Below are 15,762 nucleotides of genomic sequence, written 5' to 3'. Positions count from 1 at the left end.
ATGCAATACAGTTAAAGCAGGTTGTACGTTAACCACGCCCATACATTCAAATACATTTCCCTCTGAAAAAACACCTTCTCAGTCAATAAGTCGTTGAGTTTTATATAGTGCCTGTGTCCTATCAAATACAAAGTTGTTGCTACAAATCTGGTCATCAACAATGCACCACTATTATCTCTGATTTGTAAATTAAAATGTGTGCATATGTCTCGGGTATTGGTCGTTTTCAATTGGCAGTATGTCCAAAACATCACAATATTACTAGAACATATTGGCCAGGCATAGAAATAACGAATCAGTGGCATTAAAAAAGAAAAAGAATAGATTTTTTTCCAATGTTGTTTGTTGTTAAATAAAGTACTCAACGTTTGCTAAGCACTAGTTTTGATCCAATAGATGATTGAAATATCCTGGTACGCATTGAACGAAAGGGGCATGCAAGAGGCATGTAAGATGTGCTTGAAAAACTGTGTTTGGATGTATCGTGACAGAATCGTTGTATTTGCATCCGACTGCCCCGTCATCGCAGACTGGCACTTTTAGACTAGGCTGAATGTCACCTCATTTACACAGACCAGGACCGGGCTCTAGTACTTATCACTGATGAATCGAGATATTGTCTACACTTCACGGGTCGTCGTGCCCTAGTGTGCCGTAGATTTCAGGATTCCAAAGTAGCCAAACAACCGCTGTTGAGGGGGTTCAATCATGATTTGGGGTGGAAGTATAGCGGGGCACGATGACAGGTGTACGTCTCAGGGATGAAATTCTGTATGTGTACATGAGACCGTATGCTGGTGCAATCGGGACCGGACTTCATCTTTATGGACGACAAGGGGCGTTGATGCCTATGGCAGGAGACCATTGTCTGCATGGAGTGGCCAGTCCGGTCACAAGACTCGGTAATACTCTTACTAAAGTGTGGTACAATTTTCCCTTGGCAAACACCCAGACACTTATTGGGCGCATCAGACGATGATGCCAGGCTGTGATCGTACACCACATGGATCACATGCGCGAGTGTGTTGTTTGGGACAATGAATTTGTTTTAGTGATTTTGTGACGTTCCAGTTTTGATATCAATCTCCTCAAAATCAGATCTAGGTTCTCGCTGCTGCTAAACAAAGATCTGAGTACATCCCATTACGGGTCACGTCAGAACGATCTTTCGCGAACTTTGACCGACCACTGAAATTACTAAGAAGAAGTCAACATCAGCCAATAACAAAGCAGCTTTCTCGGGCTTTACGGCACTCGTTTCAACCTGGCGACTTCCATTTCAGACTACGCTTGAAAAATATGTTGACACAGTTCTCGATTAAAATTTTGGAAACTGAACAAACAAACATTCCGGAATGTCTAATATATAGTTGCGATTGCATGGCAGTGCTTCCCACGTACCGTGCAACGCCTCCTCCGTTCAAATGTGTATCCTACGGAAGCGAGAGATAGACGATAATTCTGACGTAATCTGTCGTACAGGCCGTAATTGTCGTTCGGAATACACCGTGTTAACATTTTCGAGGTTGCATGATTACACATTCCGACTGTCACTTTCATGATCTGGTAAGCGACGCTTTGATTGCTTGGAAGAAAGGTCGTACTGACATGATCCGTAATGGGATGTCCTCAGATCTTTGTTAAGCGATAGCGAGAACTAAGATCTGAATTTATTGAGATTGGTTTTGATCTGATACTCTCCTTATAACCGACTAATTTATTGGTCACATGTTGTTTGTTGGTATTCTCCACACACACACACACGCCGTGAGAGCAGGATGAAATGGTTTAGAGTCGAATATTTTGGCTATTTGAAACTGTCTGGTACTTAAGGCCCCTTTAGTTTCACTCGCTACATTTGTTCAGTAATGATTCAAAAGCCGACTGACCCTTGTGGCGCCACTAGCCATGCCTATACCGTCCTCGTTCCTTACTATGATCCACATCATCCTTCGTGTTGTTCCCCCGCCTCTGTTCTGTCAAAGTCGCCCAACGAATTATTACATACCACGTCATTGATTCATGATACTCGTGTATTCGACGTCTAACGCCTCATTCCTCACCAATAGGTATCGAATATGGAATGGGAAAAGTGAGCCAACGGGCATCACAAGATGTCATGCCTACCATGTAACCTTTTCAAGTGTCCGTAACCTAGGCGACCCTTTTCCTTCATTGCTTAGGCATAACTTTAATTAAATATTTAAAACGTACCTCACAGTCGGTCAGCTGTCGGGCTGCCTATCCGGTCGCGAATTCGCATCCGACGGATTGTTGCGGCAGACGACGTTCTAATGAGAAGGTGTTGTGCCTATTCAGAAGGCGGCGAATAAACTTTTTTTCCTCCTTATTATACTTCGTAGTGTGTGAAACCTATTACTGTTGTTGCTCTCTCTCTCAGAATTTCAGAAGTATAAACAACAACAAGAGAGGAAAAAAGTTGCAACTTGTGATGATGATATTCATTATCAGCTCTTAAAACACTTTCCTCACAACACTACTGAATATTTTTGATGATATTTGGACAACAGGACAGTTTCCTCCTTCGTGGCGAAATGCCATAATTATACCCATACCAAAGCCTGGCAGGGATCATACAGATCCATCAAATTATAGACCTATTTCGTTTACTAGCTGTGTTTGTAAAACCATGGAGCGCATGGTAAATAATCGATTAGTTTGGTTTTTAGAAACCAATAATCTGATTAGTAATATCCAATGCGGTTTCCGTAAAAACCGAAGTACAATTGACCATTTGGTTCGTTTAGAATCATTTATTAAAAATGTTTTTGTCAATAAACAACATGCTGTATCTATCTTTTATTATCTTGAAAAAGCTTATGATGCCACTTGGAAGCATGGTATTTTAAAAGATTTACAGGACTTTGGTTTAAGAGGCCGCTTGCCTCAATTTTTATCACAGTTTTTAAGACAGACAATTTCAAGTTCGTGTTGGTTCAACCCTGTCTGATCATTATAATCAGGATCAGGGGGTTCCACAGGGCAGTATTTTGTCTGTCACATTGTTTAGTATAAAATATATAGTTTATCTAAAGTATTAAATGACTCAATTGATAGACCCTTGGTATTCAGAACATGTAAATGATGGTGGATGAGGCACATGCATGTTAATTATGTTGTGTTCTGTTTATCACTGTGTGGTGGACAAACATCGATAAGTTGCTTGGTATAAAGAATGTGTCTATAAATTAGTGTTGCATATTGTCACACGGTGGGATTAACAAGAAGTACTGCTAGATATATTTCCAAAGGACAGTATCGTATTTGGGGAAAAACACTACAGCTGATGGTTTCTGTAACTTCTGTGCTTTCCACGTACCATACATTTGCCAAGCGACCTTTAACGTTTCTAATGAAATCTGGAGGGCCTACTTCGTTGATGGGGAATTTCTGGTACTGCAGTCAATTGAACTTATTAGTCTCATATATCCCACTGCTTTAGACAAGTGGTTTGTAAACAGAAATGGTTAAGGTAGACATTCAAAGGAGGTGAGGTGAGGTGAAATTGGGTTTAACGTCGCGTCCAAGATTATTGCACTTATATAGCTACGTGTATGCACGTGTGTGTGGCTGATTGTCCAGACTGATGCCGATTTATAGAGCTAGCACACTGAGATACCATGCCACAGTTTAACATGAATACCCCACTCACACACAGATTACTGACTCCGAGCCGAGCCGACCAGTCCCCTTAATGACGAGTACCAGGCAGGGTAACAAAAAGTACCATCGTTTAACGTCTTTAGGTATGACGCGGCCGGTGATCGAACCCCGGACCTTTCGCTCTCCGGGCGGACGCTCTACCTCTAACACGAAGGAGGTACATTTAAAGGTATATACAAAATATGACACATCGTTTGTCAACATGATGTGCGATTATCTTGGTTATGAGTTTTCACAACTTCTTAATTACTCACTGGGACTTTATCAATGAACATTATTTGCGTGGCGGATGCTATAGAGGGAGCATGGCATTCTTACCCTTTTCCCGAACACCTGGTGTCCTCACTGACTTCAGTGATCAATTCATACCATTTCTTTCCACCATGTATTGCCATATGGAATCCATATTTCGTCAGAGTGAGTGAGTGAATGAGTTGGGTTTAACGCCGTTTTTAACAGTATTCCAGTCATATCACGGCGTGTCAGCTTAATGTGATGCAGGTCTAAGACGGTTACCACTTCGGTGAAACCCACGAGCACGGGTATGGTGCTGACAAAACTAGAAACATAATCGGGGCGAACCGGGATTCGAACACACAATCATAGGTTTCTGGCGAGCCCAAAGGACGCAACTCTGCACAGCGAATCGCGGCGCCTTAGACGACTGGGCCATATTTCGTCAGAGAAGCAAGAAAGACAAAGGCACTCTTGAGAGATTTTGAAATAGTTTACTGAATAATTTTGCTCAACATTTAATTTGTAGTGTGTTGTTTACAGGCGAGATAAACCCTTCATGTTAGCCAACAACCGGATAAAACCTGAAAACAATGCAAAATATGTTTTATATGATATATATTACATAAATATATCTTTCCTTACTTTGACACAGCTTCAGCAGAGGGGTTTTTAAAATTGAAAATTTTATTATAAATTGTATATTTATATACTTATCCTATCTCACACTATGCATTTCTCTTTCTTCTTTCGATTCTGAGTGGAAACGTATCTGAAATAAAAGTTTCCAGCTTCTAAAGTTAATTAACCCTGTCATACCTCACATCGTCACGGTCACCTCCCAGATCTGGGTCATGCGCGCTGTGCATGCTGGTTGACCTTCTTGCACTGATCACGTGTCTATCCCAGTCAACTCATTCTCTTTCAAGAGCATATAGACTAAGGAATTGCGATGTGGGGATGGAAGGGTGGGCATATAACGTGTGAGATAGGATAAGTATATAAATATACAATTTATAATAAAATTTTCAAATTTTTAAACTTATCCTATCTCACACTAGGCATTTTATCCAACGGTTGGATGGTGGGGCGCAACTCCCTTGTCTATAGATCACAACCGTAGGATATTTACGAGGAAGCTGGAACTTAACAGTGCTACAATACTTAATACAGTAACACAGTTAAGTGTCGTAGGACACAAAACAAAAAAACAAAAAAACAAAACACAAAAACAACAACTCGTAGACAGGATAAGAAGAACACTCTCAAAGAATGCTGAGATCCTGATACGTGAACAACTGAAACACAATAAGTCGGGTACAACATGTGTAACATGTTCAAACGTAATCAAGCGTAATCGCATGTCTAAAACGAACGAGTACGACTTATATTCGAGAGAGTATACATCCAGTCGTCGAATCTACAAGACGGGATATTCCTATCTCCAGAGGACGATAGGTTGGACCCGCTCGGCATCTCTTTTATCGCTTCGTCGAACCCTCAATCATGTCAGTGATTGAATCGATGGGTAAAAAACGAGAAGAGGAAACCATCAACAATATCCACAAAAGGATCATCGAACCGTTAGTCAACACACATACCTAAAGTAGAGGTGTTTGAAATAAGGGATCGGGACACCGAAATCGGCCGCGTCTAATGACGACTTCAAGTTGAAGACCAAGGTCTCTACAGACGAGTGATTATACCCTCCAACCGGATACTCAGTCTGGGAAGCCCGAATGAATACAATAAACACCAATAATCATGACAAATGTTTATTATAAATAGAGATGGATGTATTGTAATGAAAATCTGGTTATACATCTCCCTATCTGCGCAGGTGTGTCTTGGAGATCTGTTGTGCGAGTACCAAGGGTCCAAACTGGTGAAGGCCTTGAACGTCCGTCACTGAGATGTCTCGGAGGTAATGGGATGCGAACACGGTATCGGATTTCCAAAAACATCCCTCCATAATTGCGGTCAAGGAGCAATTACTGTGAAGTGCCATGATGGAAGCGACAGCACGGGTTTCGTGAGGATTAGATGCGACTGGAGCAGGTAGGCCAGCGAAGGTGTAGGCTCGAAGGATCACTGAGCGTATCCAAAACGAGATTGTGGTACGGGATACCTCCGTAGTAGCTGCCGCAGCGAGCGGGATGAATAACCTCTTACGTAATCGACGAAGTGGTTTCGCCGCTTCCAGATAGATTCGAAGTGCACGTACCGGACACAACGATATGTCTACGTCAGGGTTTAAGAGGGCAGTCAACGGTGGGATACTGAATAGTCGATCGGGTTAACCATGGAGTTGATTTTTGGCGATGAAATCCCATCGTAGTCCCAAAAATACTTTCCCATGTGCAGTTCGTTCGAAACGCACTCTGTTGACGTCTAAAGCGTGAATTTCACTCACTCGAGCCGCCGTTGCAAGGGCCAGAAGGAAAACTGTCTTCAAAGAAATGTGTTCGAAATCTTTCTCGGCGAGAGGTTCGTACTCGGCCGACGTTAGATGGCGAAGTATGATGTTTAGATCCCAAGTTAGTGGTCGAAAACGTGATGTTTGGTCCGCCAACTTGTACGATCTGATCAATGATTGTAATTCGGTGATTGTTGAAATCTTAGTGCCTGTTGTAGTTGCGATGACAGAATTGATCGCAGCTAAATAGGTAGCTAGAGTCGAACCTTTTAGTTTACGAGATGATCGAAGATAGTGAAGGTATTCAGCAATTTGTTGCGGGGATGCCGTGGCAGGTGTGGAAATGTCATGTGAATGACAATACGATTCAAATGCCTTCCATTTTTGGTCATATAGTGCTTTAGTAGATGACCTGTGCGCCCCCGCAATGGTCTTTGCCACTCGTCCAGAATAACCCTTAGCTATCAATGATTTCTGTAAATGCGCCAAACGCATAGATTGGGGGCTGTTGGCGACGGATGACGGAGCTGAGAGTGTGGTTGATGCAGAAGATCGTCCCTTAGAGGTAGATGGTAAAACTTTCTGTCTGCGAGACGAATGAGCGTTATGAACCAACTGCGTGTTGGCCAGTAGGGCGCGACCAAAAGTAGAGTGAGGCGATTGGTCGTTGATATCTTCTGTAGAACCCGATGTAGAATGCCGGTTGGGGGAAATGCGTAAGCATGTAGTCCTTCCCATGGGATTGCTAATGCATCGTGGTCCCAGGCTAGGGGGTCTGGGATAGGAGATACGAACCGGGATAGCTGAGTATTGAAGCGGGATGTAGACGCCATTCCGTGGGAGATGGTTTGTCGGGTCGGGACAGGGAGTCGGCTATGACGTTGGCGATGCCGGGAATATGTCTCGCTCGAACTTGAATGTTGAGTGAGTCGATCAGTTTGAAGAAGTCGAGTGCTAGAGATAGAAGTGACGTTGACTTGGTGGATCCCATCTTGTTTATGTACCACACGACCGATAGGTTGTCTGACTGAATCATTAGTGTGGAGGACTGAAGGAGTGTTGACCAATGAGACACTGCCAGAATCACTGCTTTGAATTCTAGATTGTTGATGTGAAGCTGGCTTTCTTCTAATGACCACCGCCCTGCCACTTGTAGGTCTTGGCAATGAGCTCCCCATCCGACGGTTGAGGCGTCGACGAATAGGTGGAGTTTCGGGCTGAATGGTTGCAAGGAGACTCCTTTGCAGACATTTGATGGAGTTAACCACCATTTGAGGTGTGGGTGTAGATGGTTTGGAAGAGATATTAGAACCTGACAATCGTCGTCCTGAAGGAAGGGCTTGAGGAAGCACTGGATTGGCCATAAGTGAAGTTGACCTCTCTTGGTGAGGGCTTGTGCTGATGTTAGGAGACCGAGAAGTTGTTGCCATTGACGTAAGGAAATTGGCTGTTTGAGTGCCAATGGAACGAGGCGTTAGATTTCCTCCCAACGATCTTGGGGTACAAACATCTTGCCCAGACCCGTGTCGAAGAGGGCTCCGATGAACTGGAGACGTTGTGTTGGAATAGTTTCGGACTTTTTTGGGTTGATGATCCAACCTAGTTGATGAAGTAGGCGTTGAGAGAAATCGAGGTGATGAAGTAGAGTGTTCGAATCCTTGTTGGCTTGAATGCAGTCGTCGATGTACGTTTCGAAGACGATGCCTCGAGTGTGTAGGAACTTGACGATGGGTTTTGTGAGGCGAGTAAATAGCCACGGGGCCGAAGAAATTCCAAATGGGAGCACTCGCCATTGGTAGTGTTGGCCTAGGAACACAAACCGAAGAAAATGGCGGTGCTCTGGCAGGATAGGGACGTGTAAGTACGCGTCTTGTATATCTAGGCTGATCATGAAGTCGCCGGGATGAATAATCGTTCGTAGTAGAGCGAGTGATGTCATGCGAAAGTGTGGAGGAGTCTCTAGGTATAGTTTGTTGAAGGTTTTCAAGACGAAGATGATACGTAGTTGAGGACTGTTTTTCTTGGGAACCAGAAAAATTGGAGAATAGAACCCTGGTGTCATTGGCTGAGTGCCCAGACACTCTATTGCATTCTTTACAAGTAACGTGTTTATGGTGTCTATGAGAACTGGAAGTTGTTTTGCTGGATACAGATGTTGAGGCGGTTTGCACGTCGTCGGAGGTGTGGTGGCAAGAGGTAGAGGATAACCTGTTTGTAGGAGACGAGACACATATGGGTCGTCTAGGATGGTCCAGTTTAAAGCGAACGTGCCTAGTCTTCCGCTTACGAGAGACGAGAAAATCGGAATGGCTGGAGTCGGAAGGTCCCAGTCGTTCTGCTGTTGTAGTGAGTCATTTGTGGTTAGTGTCTCCTGGCTTAGGAGAGTTAGTGTTTGCTTTAGTCCCTGAAAAGGAGACGGTGCGTCCGCCTGATTTCCCTCCTCTCTGATGTTGGCGTGCTCGGCCACGGCCACGAAAAGAAGCAGACCTATTACTCAAAACTTCTCTAAGGTCTTGTTGAGAAGGAGTAAAGGTTGGTCGTCTTCGGTCTTTCCTTTGTTCTTCCAGTTGATTTTTCTGGAGACGAAGTAAGTCAACAGTGACTTGCAGGGAAGTGTCTCTTTGGACTTCATGGGTGACCTCCTGTATGCGCCCAGCAAAAAGGGAGGGTGTTGACCATAGCATTTGGTACAGCCTGTTCTTAAATTGATCATCCCATGAGCAATGTTGTAACACCCCCCGTCTACGAAGAGAAGTGATAGATCCCGCATGGTGGGCAAGGAGGTCTAGTATAGCTGTCGTTTTATCCTGGATGAGGGTCACAGCACCTCGAATACAGAATTCTTCCGAGGAAGATGCATGAGCTAGAGCCGACGAAAGTGCTTCAGTTGCTGATAAAATAGTGGAGACCAACGGGAGGGTCCTTCGAACAGTGGTGTCGAGGTGAACGAGGTCCCTGTCATCCACTGAAGAAGCTGAGTACGGACGCTTAGGAGCTAATGTTGCGATGTCACCATCTAGTTCGGGAGAAATCGTAGACAAGCCATGAGTCCCTGCATCCGCCAATACAAAGCGTGGAGATTGAAGCCGATCACGAAGACGGCGAAAGGATCCAAATGCTTTGTCTAAATTGGTGGCCATATCCTGTAGGACTGGTCTCGGAGGGAGTGTGATGTTTGGCGACGAGGCTGAAGGCACAACAAATGATGATAAAGTGTTCTCCGTTGAAGTGCTTTTTAACAATTGTAACTTATCTGCTATCCAGATAAGTACAGTGATCGGATCCGCTATGTCGAAGCTCCCAGAAGACGAAGCTGGGGAGGTATAGTGGTCTGATGACTCTGATTCTGGTGGTTGATCCACTGAAAGGGATGTAATGGGTGTCGATGCAGATGCAGGTGCCAGTTGGGGAAGACATGCTGCTGTTACAGCCTGTAACAGAGAACGAATCTGTTCTGCTGGAAAAGCAGGGATCCATGATGTAGGGATAGCTTGAGATGGAGCTTGTGATGTTGCAGGAGTCTGTGATTCAGAGGAAACAGGAGGGCGTCGAACCGGAGGTGGCGATGGGGAGCCGGTACGACGAGTAGGTGAAGTAGAACTCTGCCTATCTTTAGGTGAAGGACATCTACTAACGGTAGCTGATCTGAGTGGTCTATCTCTATGTCGCCGAGGAGAATCCTCATGACGAGAAGAGGAAATGTGGCTTGACTGAGAAGGTCTGTAATCTGGATCATGAGGATACCCATGCCATGGAGGGTGGGGATCCCTGTAGTGTGGGTGTCGTTCCAACTCATGTGCGTAGGCACTATATGAAGTTGTGTTCCATGGGTAATCACCACGTTGATGAAAATCAAAAGTGTGAGGGTAATCTCTTAGTCGAAACTCCGGATGGGTGAGTGAAGGAGAAGATCGAGACATGTAGGATGAATGGCTAATAGACTCGTTGTAGCGTTCATCCTCCGAGCCTAGACGTGATGGGTCTGAATAGTCGCTTCGTGAGACATGATAAGGGGATGAGCGATAATCCGCTCGCCTGTCATAAAATGAGTAACGATCTGTAGTTGAACGTCGCATATTAGGGGAGTCTCTCGAATGTATCCATTCCTTGGAGGTTTTATGAACTCTCGTGTCCCGTTGAACCTCCTTTGAAGTGTGTCGATACTTAAGAGTCCGTATGTCCTTCGAAGTTCGGTTCGATGATGTTCGTTGAACCTCAGAGGTTCGACGAGGCTCGAATCTCTTTTGTTTGTACGATTCGAACGTGACTGTCGCACCTCGGGAGTACAGCGACGTTCGGAGGTTCGACGATGTTCGAATGTTCGACGAGGTTCGGATGTTTGACGAGGTTCGGAGGGTCGGTTATGTTCGGAGGTGCGATGAGGTTCGGTGGTTCGAGGTTTGGAGGTTCGAGGTTTGGAGGTTCGAAGTTCGGAGGATCGAGGTTCGGAGGCCCGATGTTCGTAGGTTCGAGGTTCGGAGGTTCGGAGGTTCGGGGGTCCAAGTTCGGAAGTTCGAGGTTCGGAAGTACGAGGAACCTTCGATGGTGGGATGTTCGGTGAATCATCTCGATCTTGAGAGTGAGAAGTCCGTTGGTCCACGTCTGAATGCCGATCCCCCGATGATTGCACTGAATAAAGTGCACTGACTGTCGATGATAGTCGATCCCGGGACGAATGTCTATCGTCTTGTGAATCCTCTCGGGAATGGGAGGTTCGTGAACCTTGATCCGATGAGTCGTCATACGACTCCTGGTCTTGAAGAGGATTGATCCTGCGAAGATCGTCGTATGGGAGATTTCGAACGACGGACCGAACTTATAGGGTCGACCGAGGTACCAGTACCATGTGTACCCTTCGAAGGTAAAACAGGAGCGAGCTCCATGTTAGTCGTAGAACACGACGAGTCGAAAGTACGAACCTCGGTCGGGTTCGATACGTTGGCTGACGTAAGCCAGTCATCAACACTCGTGTCTAACGAGAGGACTCGTCGAATGTCCGAGTCTCGGGATGTGGAGGGTAGGTTCGGCTTTGAAAGTGGATTCGTGGATACCTTAGACATGTCGTCTGTGAGAAAAGAGTCAGAGACCCCCTCATCGTCTAACGAAATCATGGGACCAGTTTGATCCCTAGTATTCTGGCCCGCCTGTGAGGGTGATCGGGCCGATCTCGCTTTCTTGACCGGTGTTTTCTTGGCTTTCGTGGATTTTTCTGCAGTCTAAGAGAGACGATCTGACACCCGACGCCGACATTTATGCAAGTACAGTTTGAAAGTATTCATCTGGTAGATCGGAGCAGAGCTCTCAGCGCTCTAAAAAACTGCATAATCCACGACAATCCGAACATTGGGCATGAGGGTCAGACGGAGAGAAAACATGTCGGCACAAAGTGCAGACAGGTCTCCGTGTGGAATGCTCGTCCATTATGATGAATAACTATCCCAAACAGGGATATAAGTAAATTTGCAGGCAATTAGACGACAAAAATATGAAGATCGCTTGCAAGCGAAAAGAAAAACCCAAAATGGATTCCTGTAATAACAACACGTCACCACTGCGTGGCGATTTGAAAGAGAATGAGTTGACTGGGATAGACACGTGATCAGTGCAAGAAGGTCAACCAGCATGCACAGCGCGCATGACCCAGATCTGGGAGGTGACCGTGACGATGTGAGGTATGACAGGGTTAATTAACTTTAGAAGCTGGAAACTTTTATTTCAGATATGTTTCCACTCAGAATCGAAAGAAGAAAGAGAAATGCATAGTGTGATATAGGATAAGTTTAAAAATTGATCTCTTTATACACATTTGATAAATGTATGCAGAATGAAACAAACTTGTGGTTGGAAATACATGTAGTTTGTCGAATGCTTGGTGGCTTTCAGGACTTACTCTAATATGTAGGTCCTTCCTTTCGTTCGATTCTAATTCTTCCACACACGCCCTCGAATCCATCACTCCAGAATAAGGTCTTCTTGGCCTCGGCGGAATCCCCATCTATCTTGATACACCACAAGTCCTTTCTGCACCTGTTTATAAAGGACATTATCATGATAAATTGTTTACTTAAATCACCACTTACATGACAAACACGAAAGCTTCAAAAAGGTATATACTATAAGTTCTCACGTGTAAACAAGGTTTGAAAGTGAAATCATATTTGAAGTTATAAACACAAAGAAAAATATTACGCACACCCCTACTTCTGAACCATGACTAATGGCAGAAATCATGGCATGGGATGACTGACCATAGGAGCATCGGATATAACAAACATTTGACAACAAATAAAGAAGATATTGGTGAGTTGTGATTGAAATTTACTGACAAAAACATCATGGTAACACAGGTACCTCAAAAAGTATGGCGTGGCAGTATTAATTAAACGAGTTACGTTTGCTGCTTCATGTGAAAATGTTTCTTTAAGTCTCTACTTGACATGACACGTGAAACATATCAGTAGCGGATATAACCGCCACGTGCCCGGGTGAAGCATTCCACCCTACGTCTCAGGCTTCTGGTCAGACGATGGATCTGTTGATGGGTCAACAACAACCACTCCTGATGCAATGCTGCTTCCGAATGGCGTAAACCCTGTACAGGAGGATCACGTGCCTGTATGCACCGCCCCAGAATATCCCAAACATGTTCAAGGGGGTTCAAACCTGGCCTTATTGCTGGCCAGGGTAAAGTCGTTATTGCACTGGCCCTCATGTCATGAGGTCTGGCATTGTCATCCATGTGTTGAGGTCGTGTAACAAGAGGGTGATTTTGCCAATCCGAACGGACATTCTTACTCGTGTGCATAAAGAAACAGATCAGCAAGGAGGGAAGCACAACTTGTGTCCATGGAAATGCCTTCTTCTTGCCGACGTGTCATATTTTCACATTTCACAAATATATTACCTATAAGGAAGTCCGTCATTTCACAACTGATTAAAGTCAGATCTCAGAGCTCGCTACCTCTACACAAATATCTGAGGACAAAACATTACAGGCCACGTCTGAAAGACCTTTGGAGAACTTTGACAACCAATAAAAGGACCAACAAGAAGCCGACATTAGCCAATCATAAAATCAGATTTCTCCAGCTTAACGGCATTAATTTCAAACTGGCAACTTCCATTCCAGTCAACGCTCTGAAAAATATTTTGACCTCGTTCTCGATTCAAAATTTTAAACTAACCAACCAAGCAAATTCTGGACTGCCTAAGAGATGGCCAAGTTTGTAAGGAAGCACTTTTTACGGGCTTAGGAAAGTCTCGTTCGTTTGGAATGTTTATCCCGCTGAAGCGAGACATAAGCGATGATTTTTACGGAATCATTCGTACGGACCGTAACTGTCGTTCGGAGAACCGCGTGTTGATCTATTCGAGTTGAAGAACGTACATTTGTTTCAGTCACCTTCGTATTTCAACAATATACTATAAAATACTAACGCCACTTACCTATAATGGTGATCCAAACATTGGTAAGAAAAGTTATGGAAAGAGCTGATAATTATCATTCTTTACCAAATAATTATTCCTGTATCTCTGTAAATCTTATGTAAAGAACTTACTTTGGTTTCAGTCCAGAGCAAGGTTGCCCGAGTTTAGTGGGACATACATCACAGCAATTGCAGTGGTCTTTTATGTAGTTCTTTCTTCTGCATCCCCTGGGCGCCGCGCATTTCGTTCCGGCACATGGATAACAGGAGAGACCATTACCCTGGTCTACAAGCACCACAAGGACAACCACAACCAAGAGGATATATCTCATATCTATCTGTTTCTTATTCTACTGATGAACGCTTGGCTATCACAAAAGAGACGAAACGTTTTAGTTCTAAACATTACTTATATACTGCTTTCGGTATAGACACAGTGGGATGGGTGGGGTCGGGGAGGTGTCTATGCGAGGCTATATCCTCCACACAATCAATGTATGCAATACAGTTATTGCAGGTGGTACGTTAACCACGCCCATACATTCAAACACATTTCACTCTGTTAAAACACCTTCTCAGTCAATATTCACGTATGCATAAACATTTTAGCGTGACAAAACTCATACTTCCTCACAATGACATGAGCAGCTGTGTGATTGCAATTCACGTGGACATATGCAGGTGACGGAAAATAGTTGAGTATTATATAGTGCCTGTGTCCTATCTAATACAAAGTTGTTGCTTCAAATCTGGTCATTAACAATGCACCACTATTATCTCTGATTTTAAACTTAAGATGTGTGCATATGTCTAGGGTGTTGGTCGTTTTGAATTGGCAGTATGTCCAAAACATCACAATATTACTAGAACATATTGGCCAGGCATAGTGAAAAAGAACAGATGTTTTTTCCAATGTTGTTTGTTGTTAAATAAACTACTCAAAGTTTGCCAAGGACTAAGTTTTGATCCAATAAATGATGTTTGAAATATCCTGGTATGCATTGAACGAAAGGGTCATGCAAGAGGAATGTATCGTTGTATTTGCATCCGACTGCCCCGTCATCGCAGACTGGCACTTTTAGACTGGACTGAATATCACCTCATTTAGACAGACCAGGACCGGGCTCCAGTACTTATCACTGTTGAATCAAAGATATTGTCTACACTTCACGGGTCGTCGTGCCCTAGTGTGCCGTTGACAAGATTTCAGGATTCCAACGTAGCCAAAAATAACCGCTGTGGAGGGGGTTCAATCATGATTTGGGGTGGAAGTATAGCGGGGCACGATGACAGGTGTACGTCTTAGGGATGAAACTCTGGATGTGTACATGAGACCGTATGCTGGTGCAATCGGACCGGACTTCATCTTTATGGACGACAAGGGGCGGCCTCATCGTGCCAGGGTCGTTGATGCCTATGGCAGGAGACCATTGTCTGCATGGAGTGGCCAGTCCGGTCACAAGACTCGGTAATACTCTTACTAAAGAGTGGTACAATCTTCCCTTGGCAAACACCCAGACACTTATTGGGCGCATCAGACGACGGTGCCAGGCTGTGCTCGTACACCACATGGATTACATGCGCGAGAGTGTTGTTTGGAACAATGAATTTGTTTTAGTGATTTTGTGACGTTCCAGTTTTGATCCAATCTCCTCAAAATCAGATCTAAGTTCTCGCTGCCGCTAAACAAAGATCTGAGTACATCCCATTACGGGTCACGTCAGAACGATCTTTCGCGAACTTTGACCGACCACTGAAATTACTAAGAAGAAGTCAACATCAGCCAATAACAAAGCAGCTTTCTCGAGCTTTACGGTACTCGTTTCAACCTTGCAACTTCCATTTCAGACTACGCTTGAAATATATGTTGACACAGTTCTCAATTAAAATTTTGAAAACTGAACAAACGAACATTCCGGAATGTCTAATATATAGTTGTGATTAGATGGCAGTGCTTTCCACGTACTGTGCAACGCCTCCTCCGTTCAAATGTTTATCCTA

General features: G+C 44.3%; 1 long non-coding RNA gene across 1 annotated transcript; it reads right to left on the bottom strand.

The window, feature by feature from the left end:
• Positions 1-4,397: 4,397 nt before the first annotated feature.
• On the bottom strand, positions 4,398-14,151 carry LOC139446016 (uncharacterized). The gene is made up of 3 exons (XR_011651906.1): positions 13,894-14,151; positions 12,225-12,361; positions 4,398-4,502 (listed from the first exon to the last, which is right to left on the bottom strand). It is a non-coding gene; the product is annotated as an uncharacterized lncRNA (long non-coding RNA).
• Between the last annotated feature and the right edge of the window lie 1,611 nt (positions 14,152-15,762).

Source organism: Haliotis cracherodii, unplaced genomic scaffold (assembly GCF_022045235.1).
Source record: "Haliotis cracherodii isolate W230 unplaced genomic scaffold, xgHalCrac1.p SCAF_6, whole genome shotgun sequence".
Classification (NCBI taxonomy): domain Eukaryota; kingdom Metazoa; phylum Mollusca; class Gastropoda; order Lepetellida; family Haliotidae; genus Haliotis; species Haliotis cracherodii.
Note: the sequence above shows the minus strand (reverse complement) of the source record. Positions and strands in the feature narration are given on the sequence as shown.